Consider the following 20,602-nt stretch of genomic DNA (forward strand, 5'->3'; position numbering starts at 1 on the left):
CATGAGAATAATATCGTGCGTGTGCAGGTAACCAAACTTACACTGACGCAGCGAGATCACTTTTGTTATGAATAAAAATAAGTTTACGTTGACCGTCTTAGTTTGATGATCTTAGTGTTAGAGAACAAGAGAGTTTGATGATCTTAGTGTTAGAGAACAAGAGAGTTTGATCATCTTAGTGCTAGAGAACAAGAGAGTTTGATGATCTTAGTGTTAGAGAACAAGAGAGTTTGATCATCTTAGTGTTAGAGAACAAGAGAGTTTGATGATCTTAGTGTTAGAGAACAAGAGAGTTTGATGATCTTAGTGTTAGAGAACAAGAGAGTTTGATGATCTTAGTGTTAGAGAACAAGAGAGTTTGATCATCTTAGTGTTAGAGAACAAGAGAGTTTGATCATCTTAGTGTTAGAGAACAAGAGAGTTTGATCATCTTAGTGTTAGAGAACAAAATAGCTTGATCATTAGGTACACAGTATCTGTTTCCCTGCACTTCAGTACTTCCAGTAGGTACTGGAATTTTCTTACAAGACTGGAGTACTTTTTTACAGAGTGACATTCCATCAAGACGAGTTTTCAAATATTTATTCCCTGGATGCGACACGCAATAGTCGGCTGACACACACGGCTACGTCGACAGGGGCAAGTGGGGTGTCAGGAAACTTGCCCACATGTTTCTTAGTGCCAGGGAATCGAACCAGAGGGTGTGGAATTGAGTGGAATGCTCTCACCAGTGAGCTAGGCTGCACCCTATGCCAACTGCTTCATGTGCCGGTAGAGGGAGAATTGTGGGTGGGGGTGGAGCAACAGCCGTCACCTGGTGCGTGCGGGGGTGTGCGTGCGTGTGTGCTGCTCTGTCTGCTGTTTCCCCTGCACTGGTGCTGTTGCAACGTCAGTGTCACGTCTGGTTGGGGCATGACCGCCCGTGTGTGCGTGCATGCTGCTGCTGCAGTAACTCCAGTATAGTGGAGCATTCCCGGTACATTAGTGGTGGTGACCTTAGTGTAGTGGTAGTGGTCGTATCCTTCACTAGTGGTGTTGAGGAGGCAGGATAGAGGTTGAGTCCCCACTCATCACTTGCACACCTCTAGTAAGGCTCTCGAGGTAAGTACACACAATTACATTTATTTCAATCATATAAATCCTGAAATATCTTATCGTATGATGACATATTTACTTTTAAGGGATGGAGCGATATGCTGATGGAAGGTTTTGGTCAAGTGACCTTACGCTTCAGCGGGTTCTCATAGCATACACCAACTCACATATACTTAGGAATCGAACCAATGGTTTTGATAATTTATACATAGAAAATACTCGAGGACTAGGTTTACATCCGAGGTCCACGGCACTTCAACGTTCTATCAGCAGATACGAAAATTATTGCCAAAACAAATGTAGAAAAGTGTTCAAGAGGAAATTAAGCAGTTGACTCCAGGAGAGGTCTTACTTTGAGACGCAAGTAGCAATACTTTGCGTCTCTCAGGCGGTTCCGGGAATGCTTGGTCTTATGTCGGGTTGCAGAAGTAGAACAACAGTGGAAATCTGTAGCAGGTAAGATATGAATAATAATGATGAAATTGTACATGTGAAAGGTGGCATTGAATTGCAGATGAATAACGGGAAAATTGATAGTGTAGAAGTGATACAAGGTTGCTGGCGTCACGCGGCTACGTTCAGGTTGACAAACATGAGGAACACAAAATCCATATGTCTTGTACAAGACGACTGTCCATTTTGCAATGCAATTACAGCACATCTGCAAGGAAATGATAGGTGGACAATGAGAACCTTCGAAACGAGGGATGCCATGCCAGTGATCCTTATTAAATCACCTGTTCTCTTTAGGCTGGAATACTGCTGTGCACAACTCCATTCAAGGCAGCTGAAATCGCGGATCTAGAGAATGTACAGAGAACCTTCACTGCGCAAACAAGTTCAGTTAAGCACCTTAATTAAACTGGGAAAGTTTGGGGTCACTTGACCTATACTCACTGGAGCGCAGGCGAAAGAGATGCATCATAATCTACACCTGGAAGATCCTAAAGAGACTGGTCCTAAATCTGCATACAGAAATTGCTTTTACGATAACAAAAGACTGGGCAGATGGTGCAACATACCCCCAAGGAAAAGTAGGGGCGCCATGAGTACACTGAGAAAACAATAAGTGTCCGGGATCCAAGACTATTCAACAGCTTCTCACCAGGCATAAGAGGAATTACCAGTAGACCCCAGGCTGCCTTCAAGAGGGAGCTGAACAGATACCTAAAGTCAGTACCCGACCAGCCACTGTGGTTCGTACGTTGGACTATGCGCGGCCAGCAGTAACAGTCTGGTTCATCAGGCCCTGATCCACCGGGAAGCCTGGTCAAGGACGGCCTCAGGGGGATTGGCCCCTGGAACACCCTCCAGGTAGACCTGTTGGCCCATGCTCTAGGCAGTCCCTACTCACATACCAGCATGTTGTGCCACATACCCTGGGCGTTGATATCCAGAATGTGCCACATACCCTGGGTGTTAATGCCCAGCATGTTGTGCCACATACCCTGGGTGTTGATACTCAGCCTGTGTGTCTGCTAGTCACAGTCAGGTGACCTTATCTGACTCCTTCCTACCCTTATACCCACCCCACTCTCCCTCACACCTGCCCACCCAGCAGAACACGCTAGCCGGCTTCATGCAGCCACCCCGCTGCCCTCCATTAAACATGTTTTTTATATACAAATAAGTTCACTCGCAGTGTGTTGCTACACTTGTATACAACTGACTGTTGGGTTATCCCAGGTAATTTACACATATGTTAAACTATGTATCATAACTGTACTTATGTCCGCCTGTACCTAACTAACTTCATCTTAAATGGTGGGAACACCAGCAGTGTTGCTACACTTATATACAAGTTATATGGTGGGAACACCAGCAGTGTTGCTACACTTATATACAAGTTACATGGTGGGAACACCAGCAGTGTTGTTACACTTATATACAAGTTATATGGGGAACACCAGCAGTGTTGCTACACTTATATACAAGTTATATGGTGGGAACACCAGCAGTGTTGCTACACTTATATACAAGTTATATGGTGGGAACACCAGCAGTGTTGCTACACTTATATACAAGTTATATGGTGGGAACACCAGCAGTGTTGCTACACTTATATACAAGTTATATGGTGGGAACACCAACAGTGTTGCTACACTTACATACAAGTTATATGGGGAACACCAGCAGTGTTGCTACACTTGTATACAAGTTACATGGTGGGAACACCAGCAGTGTTGCTACACTTATATACAAGTTATATGGTGGGAACACCAGCAGTGTTGCTACACTTATATACAAGTTATATGGTGGGAACACCAGCAGTGTTGCTACACTTATATACAAGTTATATGGTGGGAACACCAGCAGTGTTGCTACACTTATATACAAGTTATATGGTGGGAACACCAGCAGTGTTGCTACACTTATATACAAGTTATATGGTGGGAACACCAGCAGTGTTGCTACACTTATATACAAGTTATATGGTGGGAACACCAGCAGTGTTGCTACACTTTTATACAAGTTATATGGTGGGAACACCAGCAGTGTTGCTACACTTGTATACAGGTTTTATGGTGGGAACACCAGCAGTGTTGCTACACTTTTATACAAGTTATATGGTGAGAACACCAGCAGTGTTGCTACACTTTTATACAAGTTATATGGTGGGAACACCAGCAGTGTTGCTACACTTTTATACAAGTTATATGGTGGGAACACCAGCAGTGTTGCTACACTTATATACAAGTTATATGGTGGGAACACCAGCAGTGTTGCTACACTTATATACAAGTTATATGGTGGGAACACCAGCAGTGTTGCTACACTTTTATACAAGTTATATGGTGGGAACACCAGCAGTGTTGCTACACTTGTATACAGGTTTTATGGTGGGAACACCAGCAGTGTTGCTACACTTTTATACAAGTTATATGGTGAGAACACCAGCAGTGTTGCTACACTTTTATACAAGTTATATGGTGGGAACACCAGCAGTGTTGCTACACTTACATACAAGTTAAATGGTGGGAACACCAGCAGTGTTGCTACACTTGTATACAAGTTATATGGTGGGAACACCAGCAGTGTTGCTACACTTATATACAAGTTATATGGTGGGAACACCAGCAGTGTTGCTACACTTGTATACAAGTTATATGATGGGAACACCAGCAGTGTTGCTTCACTTATATACAAGTTATATGGTGGGAACACCAGCAGTGTTGCTACACTTATATACAAGTTATATGGTGGGAACACCAGCAGTGTTGCTACACTTTGTATACAAGTTATATGGTGGGAACACCAGCAGTGTTGCTACACTTATATACAAGTTATATGGTGGGAACACCAGCAGTGTTGCTACACTTGTATACAAGTTATATGGTGGGAACACCAGCAGTGTTGCTACACTTATATACAAGTTATATGGTGGGAACAGCAGCAGTGTTGCTACACTTGTATACAAGTTATATGGTGGGAACACCAGCAGTGTTGCTACACTTATATACAAGTTATATGGTGGGAACACCAGCAGTGTTGCTACACTTATATACAAGTTATATGGTGGGAACACCAGCAGTGTTGCCACACTTATATACAAGTTAACTGGCCGAGCTACGTGGTGGGAACAATAATTAATATATATTTACAGTAAGCGAACTTGTGATATTTCTTTAGATTTTTTAATATAAATTTTTATATTGGGGGAGTTTTATTTTTGTAAATTCCTTGATTTTTGACTGGAGTTAAGTTGTAATGGCAGTGTGGGAGGGGAGATGTGCTGACAGACTTTACACTTAAATAGGTTTACGTGAGCTGGTGATGCAAACTACTAAATCATTAGTTGCATAACCAAAGCTGGTGACACTAACTAGCATCTAAGACGCTACCGATTCTACTCATTCAGGGACACTTCATGCACTGAGAATCACTAATATACGACGATTCACCAAGACCGAATGCGATATACACCGGGAAGCCTGGTCAAGGACTGGACCGACGGGGTGTTGACCCCCCGGAACACCCTCCAGGTAGACTCCATATAGATGTATGACAACATGGTAATAGATGGACTGGTTAGTTTCACTGTATGAAGCTCAGTTGGAATTCTTTCCTTATAAATGTACTCAGAGTGTCGGTGGGTAAAGAAGACAAACTGTGAGGTTGATGGGTGCGAGGGGGTGGTGGTGGAGAGGTGTATGTGGCGTTGCGGTGTTGAATAATTGTAGAGTGCATAATGAGGTGCAACATGTGGTAGAGGGCGGCTGTGGTTGCCTCCCTCTGGGGATGGGGGGGGGGAGAGGATGAGTCGTTGTCAACTCCCACAACTCCGTTACTTACGTTAGGAGCGTGTAGCTTCCAACTCCACACACATGATCATGAGTACAGGTGTATCTTATGGCCAGAACTTGCGAGCTTGGCTTGTTTATTCACCATTATTTTTGCTGAAAAGTTTATCGTTGTTTTAGGTATCCCTGAAGAGGTATCTTTTAAGTGGTTGCTTGGTTTGTTATTTCTCCAAAGTTTCTTTCTGTTTATAGCTTGAAAAGGTCTCAATCAGCTTCCAGTTTTCAACACTTGTGTTCTCTTATTAAGGAAAGGTTCATGCAGTTGTTAGTATATGCAGCTGCTCTCTGATCAGTTGTATATAAACCATTCCCAGATTTGGTTTTGGTTTCCTCTCTCTGCCCCATCCCTGTCTTCTCGTTGGCTTCATATCAAGAAGCATAAATAATAGGAGTCCTCAGGTTGTTCTTCAACTCTATATATCCTTGGTTAGGCCTCATTTAGATTATGCTGCACAGTTTTGGTCACCGTATTATAGAAATGGATATAAATGCTCTGGAAAACATACAAAGGAGGATGACAAAGTTGATCCCATGTATCAGAAATCTTGTTAGGTAAGACACATATGCAACAGTTAGGTATCTTTATTTCGAAGCGTTTCGCCTACACAGTAGGCTTCTTCAGTCGAGTACTGAAGAAGCCTACTGTGTTTCTATCAGCTTTTCTGTACTCGACTGAAGAAGCCTACTGTGTAGGCGAAACGTTTCGAAATAAATAAAGGGGATGTAAATAACGTGCTGAAAATATCTAGCCTAGACAGGACTTGTAACGATGGTTTTAAGTTGGAAAAATTCAGATTCAGGAAGGATGTAGGAAAGCACTGGTTTGGCAACAGAGTTTTGGATGAGTGGAACAAACTCCCAAGTACAGTTATAGAGGCTAAAACGTTGTGTAGTTTTAAAAATAGGTTAGATAAATACATGAGTAGGTATGGGTTGGTGTGAGTTGGACCTGATTAGCTTGTGCTACTAGGTCAGTTGTCGTGTTCCTTCCTTAAGTGAATGTGACCTGACCTGACTAGGTTGGGGCATTGGCTTAAGCCGGTAGGAGACTTGGACCTGCCTCGCATGGGCCAGTAGGCCTGCTGCAGTGTTCCTTCTTTCTTATGTTCATGTGCTAGTGTGACTAGTGAGTAGTCCATGTCGGACGGCAACGTCGTCATAAGCTGCTGCTATGTGTGCGTTATTTGTGTATTGGGAAAGCTTCTTTTTAATGGTCTTCACACTTTCAACACTCGTGTATCCTTAACAGATGGTTTGTCTTGTTTCTGTTTGTAAGGGCCACTGTCTTAGTTGCATTTTGAAAATGGGGTTGAGTTATTTTCCTGTGAACTTTAGTATGCCTTTTGTGAACGGCGTCAGTCTTTAATGGCTGATAAATCATATTAAAATGCTGACACCTTTTGTGTTTAAACCGTTTAGGGACAGAGTTGTCACTTTGCTAGAATACTTAATAAACTTGTAGTTGTTTGAATATTTGAGATAAATGAAAACTGCATCATCTGGCCGGCTTCAAACTTTTACCGCTCGTGTAATTTCCTCAAATTGAGTTTTGGTTGTGTAAATTTTACTCACTTGTGACTTAAAAAGTACCGCTTTATACACTGTTGATTCTGTGCTCCTTGTACTTGATAAAGCCCGCAAGTGGTTGAAATGTTAAAATACCATATTTTTTTCTTTGTTACATATCTGTACTCACCTAATTGTGGTTGCAGGGGTCGATTCATAGCTCCTAGCCCCGCTTCTTCATTGGTCGCTACTAGGTCTACTCTCCCCGCTCCATGAGCTTTATCATACCTCTTCTTAAAGCTATGTGTGTATCTTGCCTCCTCTACATCACTCCAGACTGTTCCACTTCCTGACTACTCTGTGACTGAAGAAGTACTTTCTAACCTCCCTGTGACTCATCTGAGTTTTCAACTTCCAGTTGTGACCCCTTGTTGCTGTGTCACATCTCTGAAACATTCTGTTCCTGGTCACCTTGTCAGTTCCTCTCAGTATTTTGTGCCCCCATATGTGAACTTACCTGGAGGTTATTCCGGGGATCAACGCCCCCGCGGCCCGGTCCATGACCAGGCCTCCCGATGGATCAGGGCCTGATCAACTAGGCTGTTACTGCTGGCCGCACGCAGTCCAACGTACGAACCACAGCCCGGCTGATCCGGCACTGACTTTAGGTATCTGTCCAGCTCTCTCTTGAAGGCAGCCAGGGGTTTATTGGCAATTCCCCTAATGTTTGATGGGAGGCTGTTGAACAGTTTTGGGCCCCGGACACTTAAGGTGTTTTCCCTTAGTGTACCAATGGCGCCCCTACTTTTAATTGGGGGGCATTTTGCATCGCCTGCCCAGTCTTTTACTTTCGTAGGGAGTGATTTCTGTTTGCAGATCTGGGACCATTCCTTCCAGGATTTTCCAAGTGTAGATTATGATATATCTCTCCCTCCTGCGTTCCAACGAGTACAAGTGCTTCCAAGTGTTCCCAGTAGTTAAGGTGCTTGACAGAACTTATACGTGCAGTAAAGGATCTCTGTACACTCTCTAGATCTGCGATTTCACCTGCTTTGAATGGAGATGTTAATGTACAGCAGTATTCCAGCCGAGAACAAGTGATTTGAAAAAGATCATCATTGGCTTGGCATCTCTCGTTTTGAACGTTCTCATTATCCATCCTATCATTTTGGAAATAAATGGTATAAAATACCGACACAATGGAAATATAAACACATATGCAGTATAATGTGATCCTTTATTGACAACGTTTCACCCACACAGTGGGCTTTTTCAAGTCACACACAGATCTACCTTGGGTGGAAGGTACGGGAGTATTTATAGTCATGTTCAGAATGTTGAGGTCAGGTGGAGAATGCTGCATCTGATGATCTACCGGGTGGAGTTATAGAGTCTTGGGTAGCTTGGCAGGGGTATTGGACAAGTTGTGAGTAGACCTTCTGCAGTGTTCTATGTTCTTATGTGGGATAGCGATGAAGAAGTTTCTTGGCGAGTGGTTCAGCTATGTTATAGAAGCCGTTGTTCTGGTTGAAATTATTGGTTATAGAGATAAGCGATGATTCCAGGATTCTTCGGTTTTCAAAACCATTCGTCACATCTGTCAGACACTGCAACATCATAGGATCTTGGTACAAAGACTTCAACGCTTGCCCAACCTTTGGACGACGACCTACTTACACTAGTGGCAGGTCCCACTGTGATCCCGCCTCCTCCTGCTTCAACTCATCTCACTGCAGTATATAAGCCACCTCTCTGGCCCTATGCTGCATTTCCTACAAGAGTGATGGACTGAACACATCGATTCCAGGTTGAGGGACTGATTACCTCAAACTTCTACTCTCCTTACCCACTTCTACTTTGTATTGGACTGATGAAGCCACTGTGTGGCGAAACGTTTCTTCAATAAAGATTCCCATGTGTTGCATAAGTGTCTCAATTCTTCAACTTGTCGGTTTTCAAAACCATTCGTCACACAATGAGTGTTGTCTTCTGTGGCGATAAGTCTTGAGTTTCTGTAGTTAATTAAATGGTTGTGTGAATTGCGATGTTGTACACAGGCATTCCTTGTATCGTCAGTCCTGCTTGCATATTGGTGTTCTGAAATGCGTGTTTGGAGGTCTCTTGATGTTTCGCCCACATATAATTTGTTGCAGTCATTACAAGGGATTATGTATACCCCTGCAGAGGATGGAGGCTTGTCCTGTCTACTACTGGTGATGTCCTTGATGGTCGTGGTTGTGGAGGTAGATACTTGGAATGATGTATTGAAAAAGATGTTGGAAACATGTTTGGCAATGGAGTTGATGGGGAGGACTATGTATCTCTTCTCGGCAGTGTCTTCTCTGGGTGTGTTGAAGATGTTTAATGCCCGCCGTCTGCAGTCTCTGATGAAGTGACGAGGATAGTGGAGTTTAGAAAATACTTGTTCAATTATAGTGCATTCTTCCTCAAGGAACTCATTGCTGCAGATTCTGAGTGCACGCAGGAAGAAGCCTATAATTACACCACGTTTGATTTTGGTGTCGTGGTGAGAGTAGAAGTGGAGAAGATCGTTTTGGTTGGTGGGTTTTCGATAGACTTTAAAACGAAGTTCGTGGTCAGCTTTGCAGAGCAGAACATCAAGGAAAGGAAGAGTGTTGTCGACTTCTTCTTCAAGTGTGAACTGGATTGAAGGCTCGACCTGGTTGAGCTTGTCTTGGAGAGCTTGAACGTTGAAGCGTTTAGGAGTTATGAGGAGAATGTCGTCAACATAACGGAGCCAGGTGACAGACGAAGGAATAATGGTGGAGAAACGTTCGGCTTCTAGATGTTCCATGTATAGGTTCGCCAGGACCGCACTGAGTGGCGAACCCATGTGTAGTCCAAAAGTCTGCTGAAAGAGGTGATTTTCGAAAGAGAAACACGTAAAGCCAACACATAGTTCAACAAGGTCGATGAAATCGCCGGCTGGAATGGGAAGATCAAGTGAATCGTCAATTTTCCTGCGCAAGAGATCGATGGCTTGTGTAGTAGGTACTTTGGTGACTAGGGAAGTCACGTCAAGGCTGGAAAGTTTCTTGTTCCAGATGTTGATGTTGCGAATGGTCTTACCAAGATCTACTCCTCCTCAAATTGCCAACATCAAACCACCTTTCTCTGCTGCAGCTCGGACCTACCTTGAAGAGTGTGCAGATGACTTAAACAATGCTACAAAGGAAGCTTTTCTCCAAGCCAGAACACTAGGCACAACACTCCGGGGCAACATGAACAGACGCACCGCCGAAATCATTCGCAGCAGAGTTACCACAGCGAATGTTCAACAGAAGATCAGACTTACTAGGAAATTACAAACACTCTGCGATAATAGTAATTGGAAAAGTTTAGGAAGACCTGAAATTATTCAAAATCTTTCATCTCGTCCACTGTCAACCACAGAAACTGAAGCCCTCAGCTTAGGCCTCAAATTCGCAACAGGAATTACGAAACCAAAACAAGACCTCAATTTCATCGCCAAAATCTACAGACACAATGACTCCGACTTCCAAAAAGGCTATCTTCAAGGCATCATCTCAGCAGCCATCTCAACACGCAGCTCCCCAGTCATACCTCGACGTTACATCAATGCACTCAAAGGTTTAGCAGAAGACACGACCATCAGGGTCACCACCGCTGATAAAGGAGGTGGTGTTGTTATCATGAACACTGACGATTACAGGAACAAAATGCTCAATCTACTTAATGACCCAGATACCTACAAACCTCTCACAACTAACCAAGTGGACAACCTTACTAAAACTTTTCTTCAAAGGACTCGCCGCATTCTGAGGGGCTCAGAACAAGGGAAGAAACTTCTGCACACCATGCCCAGCAACCCCAGACCTGCCAGAATGTACAGCCTGCCAAAAACTCACAAGCCTGGTATCCCACTGAGGCCCATGTCTTCGGGAATAGGCAGTGCTCCCCACCAGCTCTCAGGAATTCTCGCAAAACACCTCTCTAAACTCTTGGGCACTATCAGTCCAGCACATCTCAAACACTCGGGTGATCTTCTCAATCGCATTCGCAACATCAACATCAGGAACAAGAAACTTTCCAGCCTTGACGTGACTTCCCTATTCACCAAAGTACCTACTACACAAGCCATCGATCTCTTGTGCAGGAAAATTGACGATTCACTTGATCTTCCCATTCCAGCCAGCGATTCCATCGACCTTGTTGAACTATGTGTTGGCTTTACGTGTTTCTCTTTCGAAAATCACCTCTTTCAGCAGACTTTTGGACTACCCATGGGTTGTAATAAAGTTGGTAGAATTACCGACAATATGTAAAGTAAAAGGACACAAGTGCAACTAATGTGACATTTATTGTGGCAACGTTTCGCTCTCCAGGAGCTTTATCAAGCCATTACAAACAATACATGGACACACAGGGTATATAAAGGCTCTGAGTGAGGTGAAATACTAGTGAGGTACCATTTCGATGTTCACTAGTGGTAGTAGTAGTAGTAACAAAAATAATACAATATGGAAGAGCAATTAATTCGTACATGAGTAAAAGGATATAAAAGCTATTACTGGGTAACATAAAAATAGGTTGGACAAATATAGACTGGAAAGAGGCAGGTTTTTTTCAGTGTTCACTCTCTGTAATTTGTGTAGTATAACAGGAGAGACTATGTGATGGCAGGGTTTACTGTTTTCAGGAGGATTCTTGCTAAGACTTCGGAGATGGTGAAGCTGCCGTTGTTTTGTTTAATTGTATTCGAAACAGCGATCAGTGCTGATTCAAGGCACTTGCGTCTGCGGAAATTAGTTTCTTTGATCACTAATTGGGCGTCTCTGAATTTCATGAGATGATTGGTGGAATTTCGGTGTTGTACACAGGCGTTGTTTAAGTTGTCGTTCCTACACGCGTAAATGTGTTTATTGAGGCGGGTGTCGAGGTTTCTTGCTGTTTCACCTACGTAGATCTTGTCACAGCCTCCACAGGGTATAGTGTAAACTCCTGCATTGACTGGTTCGTGGTGCTTGGGTTTTGTCCTGGTTAGATCCTTTATTGAAGTGGTAGAAGCGATGGCGACTCTGGTGTTAGCTTGTGAAAGTACTTTTGAGACGTTTAGTGCAACCTGGCTGTTGGGAAGAATTATAACTTTGTTGGGAGCGGTGTTGATGCGTGGAGAATTGATGATCTGAAGAGCTCTTTTCTTGCAGTCTTTGATGAAAAAAGAAGGAAATTGTAACTCAGTGAATGTTTGGTGAATGTAAGTGCATTCCTACGACAAGGTCCTAAATGCACTAGAAGACAAAAAGAATGCAGATGTAATATATACAGACTTTGCAAAAGCCTTCGACAAGTGTGACCATGGCGTAATAGCGCACAAAATGCGTGCTAAAGGAATAACAGGAAAAGTCGGTCGATGGATCTATAATTTCCTCACTAACAGAACACAGAGAGTAGTCGTCAACAGAGTAAAGTCCGAGGCAGCTACGGTGAAAAGCTCTGTTCCACAAGGCACAGTACTCGCTCCCATCTTGTTCTTCATCCTTATATCCGACATAGACAAGGATGTCAGCCACAGCACCGTGTCTTCCTTTGCAGATGACACCCGAATCTGCATGACAGTGTCTTCCATTGCAGACACTGCAGAGCTCCAGGCAGACATCAACCAAATCTTTCAGTGGGCTGCAGAAAACAATATGAAGTTCAACGATGAGAAATTTCAATTACTCAGATATGGTAAACATGAGGAAATTAAATCTTCATCAGAGTACAAAACAAATTCTGGCCACAAAATAGAGCGAAACAGCAACGTCAAAGACCTGGGAGTGATCATGTCGGAGGATCTCACCTTCAAGGACCATAACATTGTATCAATCGCATCTGCTAGAAAAATGACAGGATGGATAATGAGAACCTTCAAAACTAGGGAGGCCAAGACCATGATGACACTCTTCAGGTCACTTGTTCTATCTAGGCTGGAATATTGCTGCACACTAACAGCACCTTTCAAGGCAGGTGAAATTGCCGACCTAGAAAATGTACAGAGAACTTTCACGGCGCGCATAACGGAGATAAAACACCTCAATTATTGGGAGCGCTTGAGGTTCCTAAACCTGTATTCCCTGGAACGCAGGAGGGAGAGATACATGATTATATACACCTGGAAAATCCTAGAGGGACTAGTACCGAACTTGCACACGAAAATCACTCACTACGAAAGCAAAAGACTTGGCAGACGATGCACCATCCCCCCAATGAAAAGCAGGGGTGTCACTAGCACGTTAAGAGACCATACAATAAGTGTCAGGGGCCCGAGACTGTTCAACTGCCTCCCAGCACACATAAGGGGGATTACCAACAGACCCCTGGCAGTCTTCAAGCTGGCACTGGACAAGCACCTAAAGTCAGTTCCGGATCAGCCGGGCTGTGGCTCGTACGTTGGTTTGCGTGCAGCCAGCAGCAACAGCCTGGTTGATCAGGCTCCGATCCACCAGGAGGCCTGGTCTCAGACCGGGCCGCGGGGGCGTTGACCCCCGGAACTCTCTCCAGGTAAACTCCAGGTAAACTACAAATTCGGTATGCTCTTAGGAAAAACCCGATGATGATGCCTCTTTTGGTCTTGGTGTTTAAGATGAGCCCCGCTCATCTTAAACACTCAGGCGACCTTCTCAACCGCATCCGTAACCTCTCCATCCGTAACAAGAAACTAAGCAGTTTGGATGTGACTTCCCTCTTCACAAGAGTACCTACCAAAAAAGCCATCGAGGTTCTACGACGTAAAGTCAACCAGGACCTTAATCTTCCTTTACCTCCCGGAGATTTTGTTGACTTGATTGAACTCTGTGTTAATTTCTACTGTTTTTCTTTCAATAACAAGCTCTACAAACAAACCTACGGCATGGGAATGGGATCCCCAATAAGTGCCGTCCTAGCCAACTTATACATGGAACACCTAGAGTCCGAACACTTTGCTAACATCATCCCTTCAAGCGTCACTTGGTTACGTTACGTGGACGATGTCCTCGTAATAACTCCAAAACGTTTTGATGTACGGGATCTTCAGGCAAGGCTCAACGCAGTTGAACCAGCGATTCAGTTTACACTAGAAGAAGAGTCCAATGACAAGCTACCTTTCCTCGACGTCCTCATTCACAAAGACAACAACCTAAGATTTCAAGTTTATCGGAAACCCACCAATAAAAATGATCTCACACACTTCTATTCCAGTCAAGATACCAAGACCAAAAGAGGCATCATCATCGGGTTTTTCCTAAGAGCATACCGAATTTGTAGTCCTGAGTTTCTTGACGAGGAATGCACTTACATTCACCAAACATTCACTGAGTTACAATTTCCTTCTTTTTTTTCATCAAAGACTGCAAGAAAAGAGCTCTTCAGATCAATTCTCCACGCATCAACACCGCTCCCAACAAAGTTATAATTCTTCCCAACAGCCAGGTTGCACTAAACGTCTCAAAAGTACTTTCACAAGCTAACACCAGAGTCGCCATCGCTTCTACCACTTCAATAAAGGATCTAACCAGGACAAAACCCAAGCACCACGAACCAGTCAATGCAGGAGTTTACACTATACCCTGTGGAGGCTGTGACAAGATCTACGTAGGTGAAACAGCAAGAAACCTCGACACCCGCCTCAATAAACACATTTACGCGTGTAGGAACGACAACTTAAACAACGCCTGTGTACAACACCGAAATTCCACCAATCATCTCATGAAATTCAGAGACGCCCAATTAGTGATCAAAGAAACTAATTTCCGCAGACGCAAGTGCCTTGAATCAGCACTGATCGCTGTTTCGAATACAATTAAACAAAACAACGGCAGCTTCACCATCTCCGAAGTCTTAGCAAGAATCCTCCTGAAAACAGTAAACCCTGCCATCACATAGTCTCTCCTGTTATACTACACAAATTACAGAGAGTGAACACTGAAAAAAACCTGCCTCTTTCCAGTCTATATTTGTCCAACCTATTTTTATGTTACCCAGTAATAGCTTTTATATCCTTTTACTCATGTACGAATTAATTGCTCTTCCATATTGTATTATTTTTGTTACTACTACTACTACTACCACTAGTGAACATCGAAATGGTACCTCACTAGTATTTCACCTCACTCAGAGCCTTTATATACCCTCTGTGTCCATGTATTGTTTGTAATGGCTTGATAAAGCTCCTGGAGAGCGAAACGTTGCCACAATAAATGTCACATTAGTTGCACTTGTGTCCTTTTACTTTACATACCCATGGGTTCGCCACTCAGTGCGGTCCTGGCGAACCTATACATGGAACATCTAGAAGCCGAACGTTTCTCCACCATTATTCCTTCGTCTGTCACCTGGCTCCGTTATGTTGACGACATTCTCCTCATAACTCCTAAACGCTTCAACGTTCAAGCTCTCCAAGACAAGCTCAACCAGGTCGAGCCTTCAATCCAGTTCACACTTGAAGAAGAAGTCGACAACACTCTTCCTTTCCTTGATGTTCTGCTCTGCAAAGCTGACCACGAACTTCGTTTTAAAGTCTATCGAAAACCCACCAACCAAAACGATCTTCTCCACTTCTACCCTCACCATGACACCAAAACCAAACGTGGTGTAATTATAGGCTTCTTCCTGCGTGCACTCAGAATCTGCAGCAATGAGTTCCTTGAGGAAGAATGCACTATAATTGAACAAGTATTTTCTAAACTCCACTATCCTCGTCACTTCATCAGAGACTGCAGACGGCGGGCATTAAACATCTTCAACACACCCAGAGAAGACACTGCCGAGAAGAGATACATAGTCCTCCCCACCAACTCCATTGCCAAACATGTTTCCAACATCTTTTCCAATACATCATTCCAAGTATCTACCTCCACAACCACGACCATCAAGGACATCACCAGTAGTAGACAGGACAAGCCTCCATCCTCTGCAGGGGTATACATAATCCCTTGTAATGACTGCAACAAATTATGTGGGCGAAACATCAAGAGACCTCCAAACACGCATTTCAGAACACCAATATGCAAGCAGGACTGACGATACAAGGAATGCCTGTGTACAACATCGCAATTCACACAACCATTTAATTAACTACAGAAACTCAAGACTTATCGCCACAGAAGACAACACTCAATACCGAAGAATCCTGGAATCATCGCTTATCTCTATAACCAACAATTTCAACCAGAACAACGGCTTCTATAACATAGCTGAACCACTCGCCAAGAAACTTCTTCATCGCTATCCCACATAAGAACATAGAACACTGCAGAAGGTCTACTCACAACTTGTCCAATACCCCTGCCAAGCTACCCAAGACTCTATAACTCCACCCGGTAGTTAGGTAAGACACATATGCAACAGTTAGGTATCTTTATTTCGAAACGTTTCGCCTACACAGTAGGCTTCTTCAGTCGAGTACAGAAAAGTTGATAGAAGCAGAAGAGACTTGAAGACGATGTAATCAGTCCATCACCCTTAAAGTTTTGAGGTGGTCAGTCCCTCAGTCTGGAGAAAAGCATTGTTCCGTAGTCTGAAACAGATCATCAGATGCAGCATTCTCCACCTGACCTCAACATTCTGAACATGACTATAAATACTCCCGTACCTTCCACCCCAGGTAGATCTGTGTGTGACTTGAAAAAGCCCACTGTGTGGGTGAAACGTCAATAAAGGATCACATTATACTGCATGTGTGTTTATATTTCCATCCTATCATTTTCTTTGCACGTGCGATCGTGGCACTGTTGTGATCCTTGAAAGTGAGATCCTCAGACATTACTACTCCCATCCATGCATCCATGTATGGACGTATATACATGGAGAGAACACAGTGTTGTGTAGGGTTCACTTGCAGATTGAGTATTGGTGTGCTGAGGAGAGTTTTCATTGTGTCATATATGTCAACACATTACCTCACCAACTTTATCTCTCAACAATACACACCATTGTTGAGTTTATCTTTGACTTGGTTTTGTATTATTGTTAATAAAACACATATAAGAGGGTTGGAGGGAGTGACATGTGAATCATTATATACATGCATCTTCCTTTCACGAAGGGGGATTCTTGATGTTAGTGAAGAGCTCTCGATCTGAGGAATTACAGCTGTCATTCTTGCCTCCCGTTCTCCAGGCATTGTATGACCCCCCCCCCTCCCCATCTTATAAGATGGGGGGGGGTGCCTTACACCCAGGTAGATCTGAACATCAAAATGGTATACAATACCGACAAGTTGTTAGGTAAGACACATATGCAACAGTTAGACAACTTTATTCCGAAACGTTTCGCCTACACAGTAGGCTTCTTCAGTCGAATACAGAAAGTAGGCAGGAACATCTCTACTGTTCCTGCCTACTTTCTGTATTCGACTGAAGAAGCCCACTGTGTAGGCGAAACGTTTCGGAATAAAGTTGTCTAACTGTTGCATATGTGTCTTACCTAACACCCAGGTAGATCTGTTTGTGGCTTGATGAAGCCCACTGTGTGGGCGAAGTGTTGTCAATAAAGGATCACATTGGCAATATAAACACAAATGCAGTATAATGTGATCCTTTATTGACTACGTTTCGCCCACACAGTGGGCTTTTTCAAGTCACAAGAGTTCTGTTTGTGACTTGAAAAAGCCCACTGTGTGGGCGAAACGTAGTCAATAAAGGATCACATTATACTGCATTTGTGTTTATATTGCCATTGTGTCGGTATTTTATACCATTTATTTCCAAAGGATCACATTATACTGCTTCCGTGTTTATTTTTCCATGACCCCCGTACAGGTTTAAAGTTTTCCATTGACAATAATAATTACAGTCAACTTGATCTTCCAGCTCAGTGCTAGTTCTTCCTCCCACTTGTTGTTAGTCCTCAGTATTATACATTAACCCTTATATTCTCACCACTGCCATGCGCCAACTTTCTTCTGTGCTCCGATAGACGCGATTTGTCTCATGTACCAGCACCAATATTTGTGGTTAAATTTAACAACATGTCGGTTCTTTGAACCATTCATCTACAAACCAATATTTGTGTGTGATTCCTGCTTAAATAGTTTAGAAACAGACGTTAGAATACAGTGTATCTGATGGGCAAGTTGAATGTACAGCTTGCCCTATGTCATTCATCATTGCTGTTAATAATACTAATAGTAGGAGTAATAATAACAATGTTGATAAATTAGACACATGTGCAACTCTTGGGTACCTTTATTAAGGAAACGTTTCGCCACACAGTGGCTTCATCAGTCCATACACAGAAGCTTGTTGAATAGGAGGAGAATGAGGTAATCAGTCCCTCAACCTTGAGTCGATGTGGTCAGTCCATCAATGATGGACTGATGAAGCCACTGTGTGGCGAAACGTTTCCTTAATAAAGGTACCCAAGAGTTGCACATGTGTCTAATTTATCAACGTGTCAGTTCTGTGAACCATTCGTCTACAATAATAACAATACACCAACTCCTTCATTGGTTAGTTTACTTATTTTAAACTTTTCCCGTATTTTCCATTTTGTTTAGTATTTCCAGTGATTCACTGTGCCTCTTGACTGCGGCCCACGGGATTGGTATGGGGTGCATAACCGAAATATTAAACTAGAACTAAGCAGTGATTTACATTTTGCTCATTGTAACTTCTCAGATAGTGACCATCTTATTTCACATGGGACACCTTACCACCCCTTCCTAACTTAATTATATTTTGTATGTAGTCTGTACAGTTATAGAGGCCAGAACGTTGTGTAGCTTTAAAAATAGGTTGGATAAATACATGAGTGGGTGTGGGTGGGTGTGAGTTGGACCTGATTAGCTTGTGCTACCAGGACGGTTGCCGTGTTCCTCCCTTAAGTCAAGGTGACCTGACCTGACTAGGTTGGGTGCATTGGCTTAAGCCGGTAGGAGACTTGGACCTGCCTCGCATGGGCCAGTAGGCCTGCTGCAGTGTTCCTTCGTTCTTATGTTCTTATATCAGGGTCCAGAAACGGTGATTGAGCTCTCATCCTACGTTGTACCTCAGTAAAAGTCTTAAGAAGTCTGCAAGTTTTTCTTATTTATTATGAATATCTCTAAAATACAGGGATCATGGTTAATTCCGTAGCACCTGAGGGATACATAAGTATACACCTCTTAGTGTAACACTCTGGAGGTAGGAATTGTGGGGGTGAGGGCGTCAGTGACTAGTATCAAACTTCCGGCAGTGGGCAGCAAGACAATGGTGTGGTGGTGGCCAGTGTTGTGTGATGGTGGCAAGTGTTGCGTGGTGGTGGTCAGTGTTGTGTGATGGTGGCAAGTGTTGCATGGTGGTCAGTGTTGTGTGATGGTGGTCAGTGTTGTGTGATGGTGGCAAGTGTTGCATGGTGGTCAGTGTTGTGTGATGGTGGCAAGTGTTGCATGGTGGTCAGTGTTGTGTGATGGTGGCAAGTGTTGCGTGGTGGTCAGTGTTGTGATGGTCGTCAGTGTTGTGTGATGGTCGTCAGTGTTGTGTGATGGTGGCAAGTGTTGCGTGGTGGTGGTGGTCAGTGTTGTGTGATGGTGCTGGAAGTGACTCACCCTTTATCCCGCCCCACATTACCAGCGCAGCTCTCCCTCCCTCCCCCTCTCCCCTCCCCCTTCACACCGAACACATGACTTTCTTTTCCCCTTCCTCATTCTCTCTTTTCCCGCCCTTCTCCCTTTCCCCCTTCCCTCTCCGCACTTCCTCGTTTTTCTCATCTTCCTTGTTCCTCTCATCTTCCTCTCTTGTGTTCTTCAGGTAGGTAGGTATAATGCTTGCAAGTGTTTCCTGACGCGGGTCTTATTAATATGATGACCCGCATCTGGAGCTTTTGGTCATCTGACCGAGGCCTTCCGCTGGCTTACCCCTCCACCTCTTAAAAAATCATGGTTAAGATTATAACCATTAGGAGCCACCGGAACTCTGATTCCTCAGGGTGTGTCATGTCTCTTACCTCGGGTTCCTCACTGTCCTTCCCTCCAGTGCTTGTATTGTGCTACTCACCAAATATCAGGGTTACACACTGTGTTCTCACTGCATCCTTCAAGGTGACCGCTTTCTTTTTCTTAAAAGAGCTCTTGTTCCAAGTAATTAAAGCTACCCTTTCCTTCCTCGAACCATAGCAAGAACTATATGTTCCATGCGAGTTTTGTGCTTCCCCTGGAATATAATGTAAACCGTGGTCCAGGTCCTGCTGGATCTTCACCTTCGTCTCTCTTAGTCTTTTCGCTAACTCTATTTCCTTACTTTAATATTTGTGTCCTCTTTTTATATCATATTTGTATATCCAATCTCCTCTTTTTCCCCGCTTCTTCACGGATTTTCTTAGTTTACTCCATTTATTGCTGTTGCTGCACTGTTATTGAGGCCTCCACCTCTGTCATACTGTCAGGCCTTCCACACTACTCTGCCTTGCATCCTCTTTATCATATTAATGGCTTACCTGGAGTTTACCTGGAGAGAGTTCCGGAGGTCAACGCCCCCGCGGCCCGGTCTGTGACCAGGCCTCCTGGTGGATCAGGGCCTGATCAACCAGGCTGTTACTGCTAGCCGCACTTAAATTGACGTACGAACCACAGCCCGGCTGGTCAGGTACTGACTTTAGGTGCTGTTCAGTGCCTTCTTGAAGACAGCCAGGGATCTATTGGTAATCCCCCTTATGTACGCTGGGAGGCAGTCTAACAATCTTGAGCCCCTGACACTTATTGTGTTGCCTTATAGCGT

At 43.7% G+C, this 20,602-nt stretch overlaps 1 protein-coding gene across 6 annotated transcripts in view; it reads left to right on the forward strand.

Annotated features, from left to right (window-relative positions):
* Positions 1-20,602, forward strand: part of jar (Myosin heavy chain 95F jaguar) — a 192,226-nt gene that overhangs the window by 15,840 nt on the left and 155,784 nt on the right. The window contains exon 1 of one of the 6 annotated variants that reach the window (XM_070100244.1): positions 811-1,101. The exons of 4 other annotated variants lie outside the window; for them this stretch is intronic. The gene's annotated coding sequence lies outside the window, so the exon portion shown is untranslated. Of the gene's footprint in view, positions 1-810; positions 1,102-20,602 lie in introns of those variants that run through there. One more of the 6 variants, XM_070100249.1, reaches the window with a different exon arrangement.

This window comes from Cherax quadricarinatus, chromosome 72, assembly GCF_038502225.1.
Source record: "Cherax quadricarinatus isolate ZL_2023a chromosome 72, ASM3850222v1, whole genome shotgun sequence".
NCBI lineage: Eukaryota > Metazoa > Arthropoda > Malacostraca > Decapoda > Parastacidae > Cherax > Cherax quadricarinatus.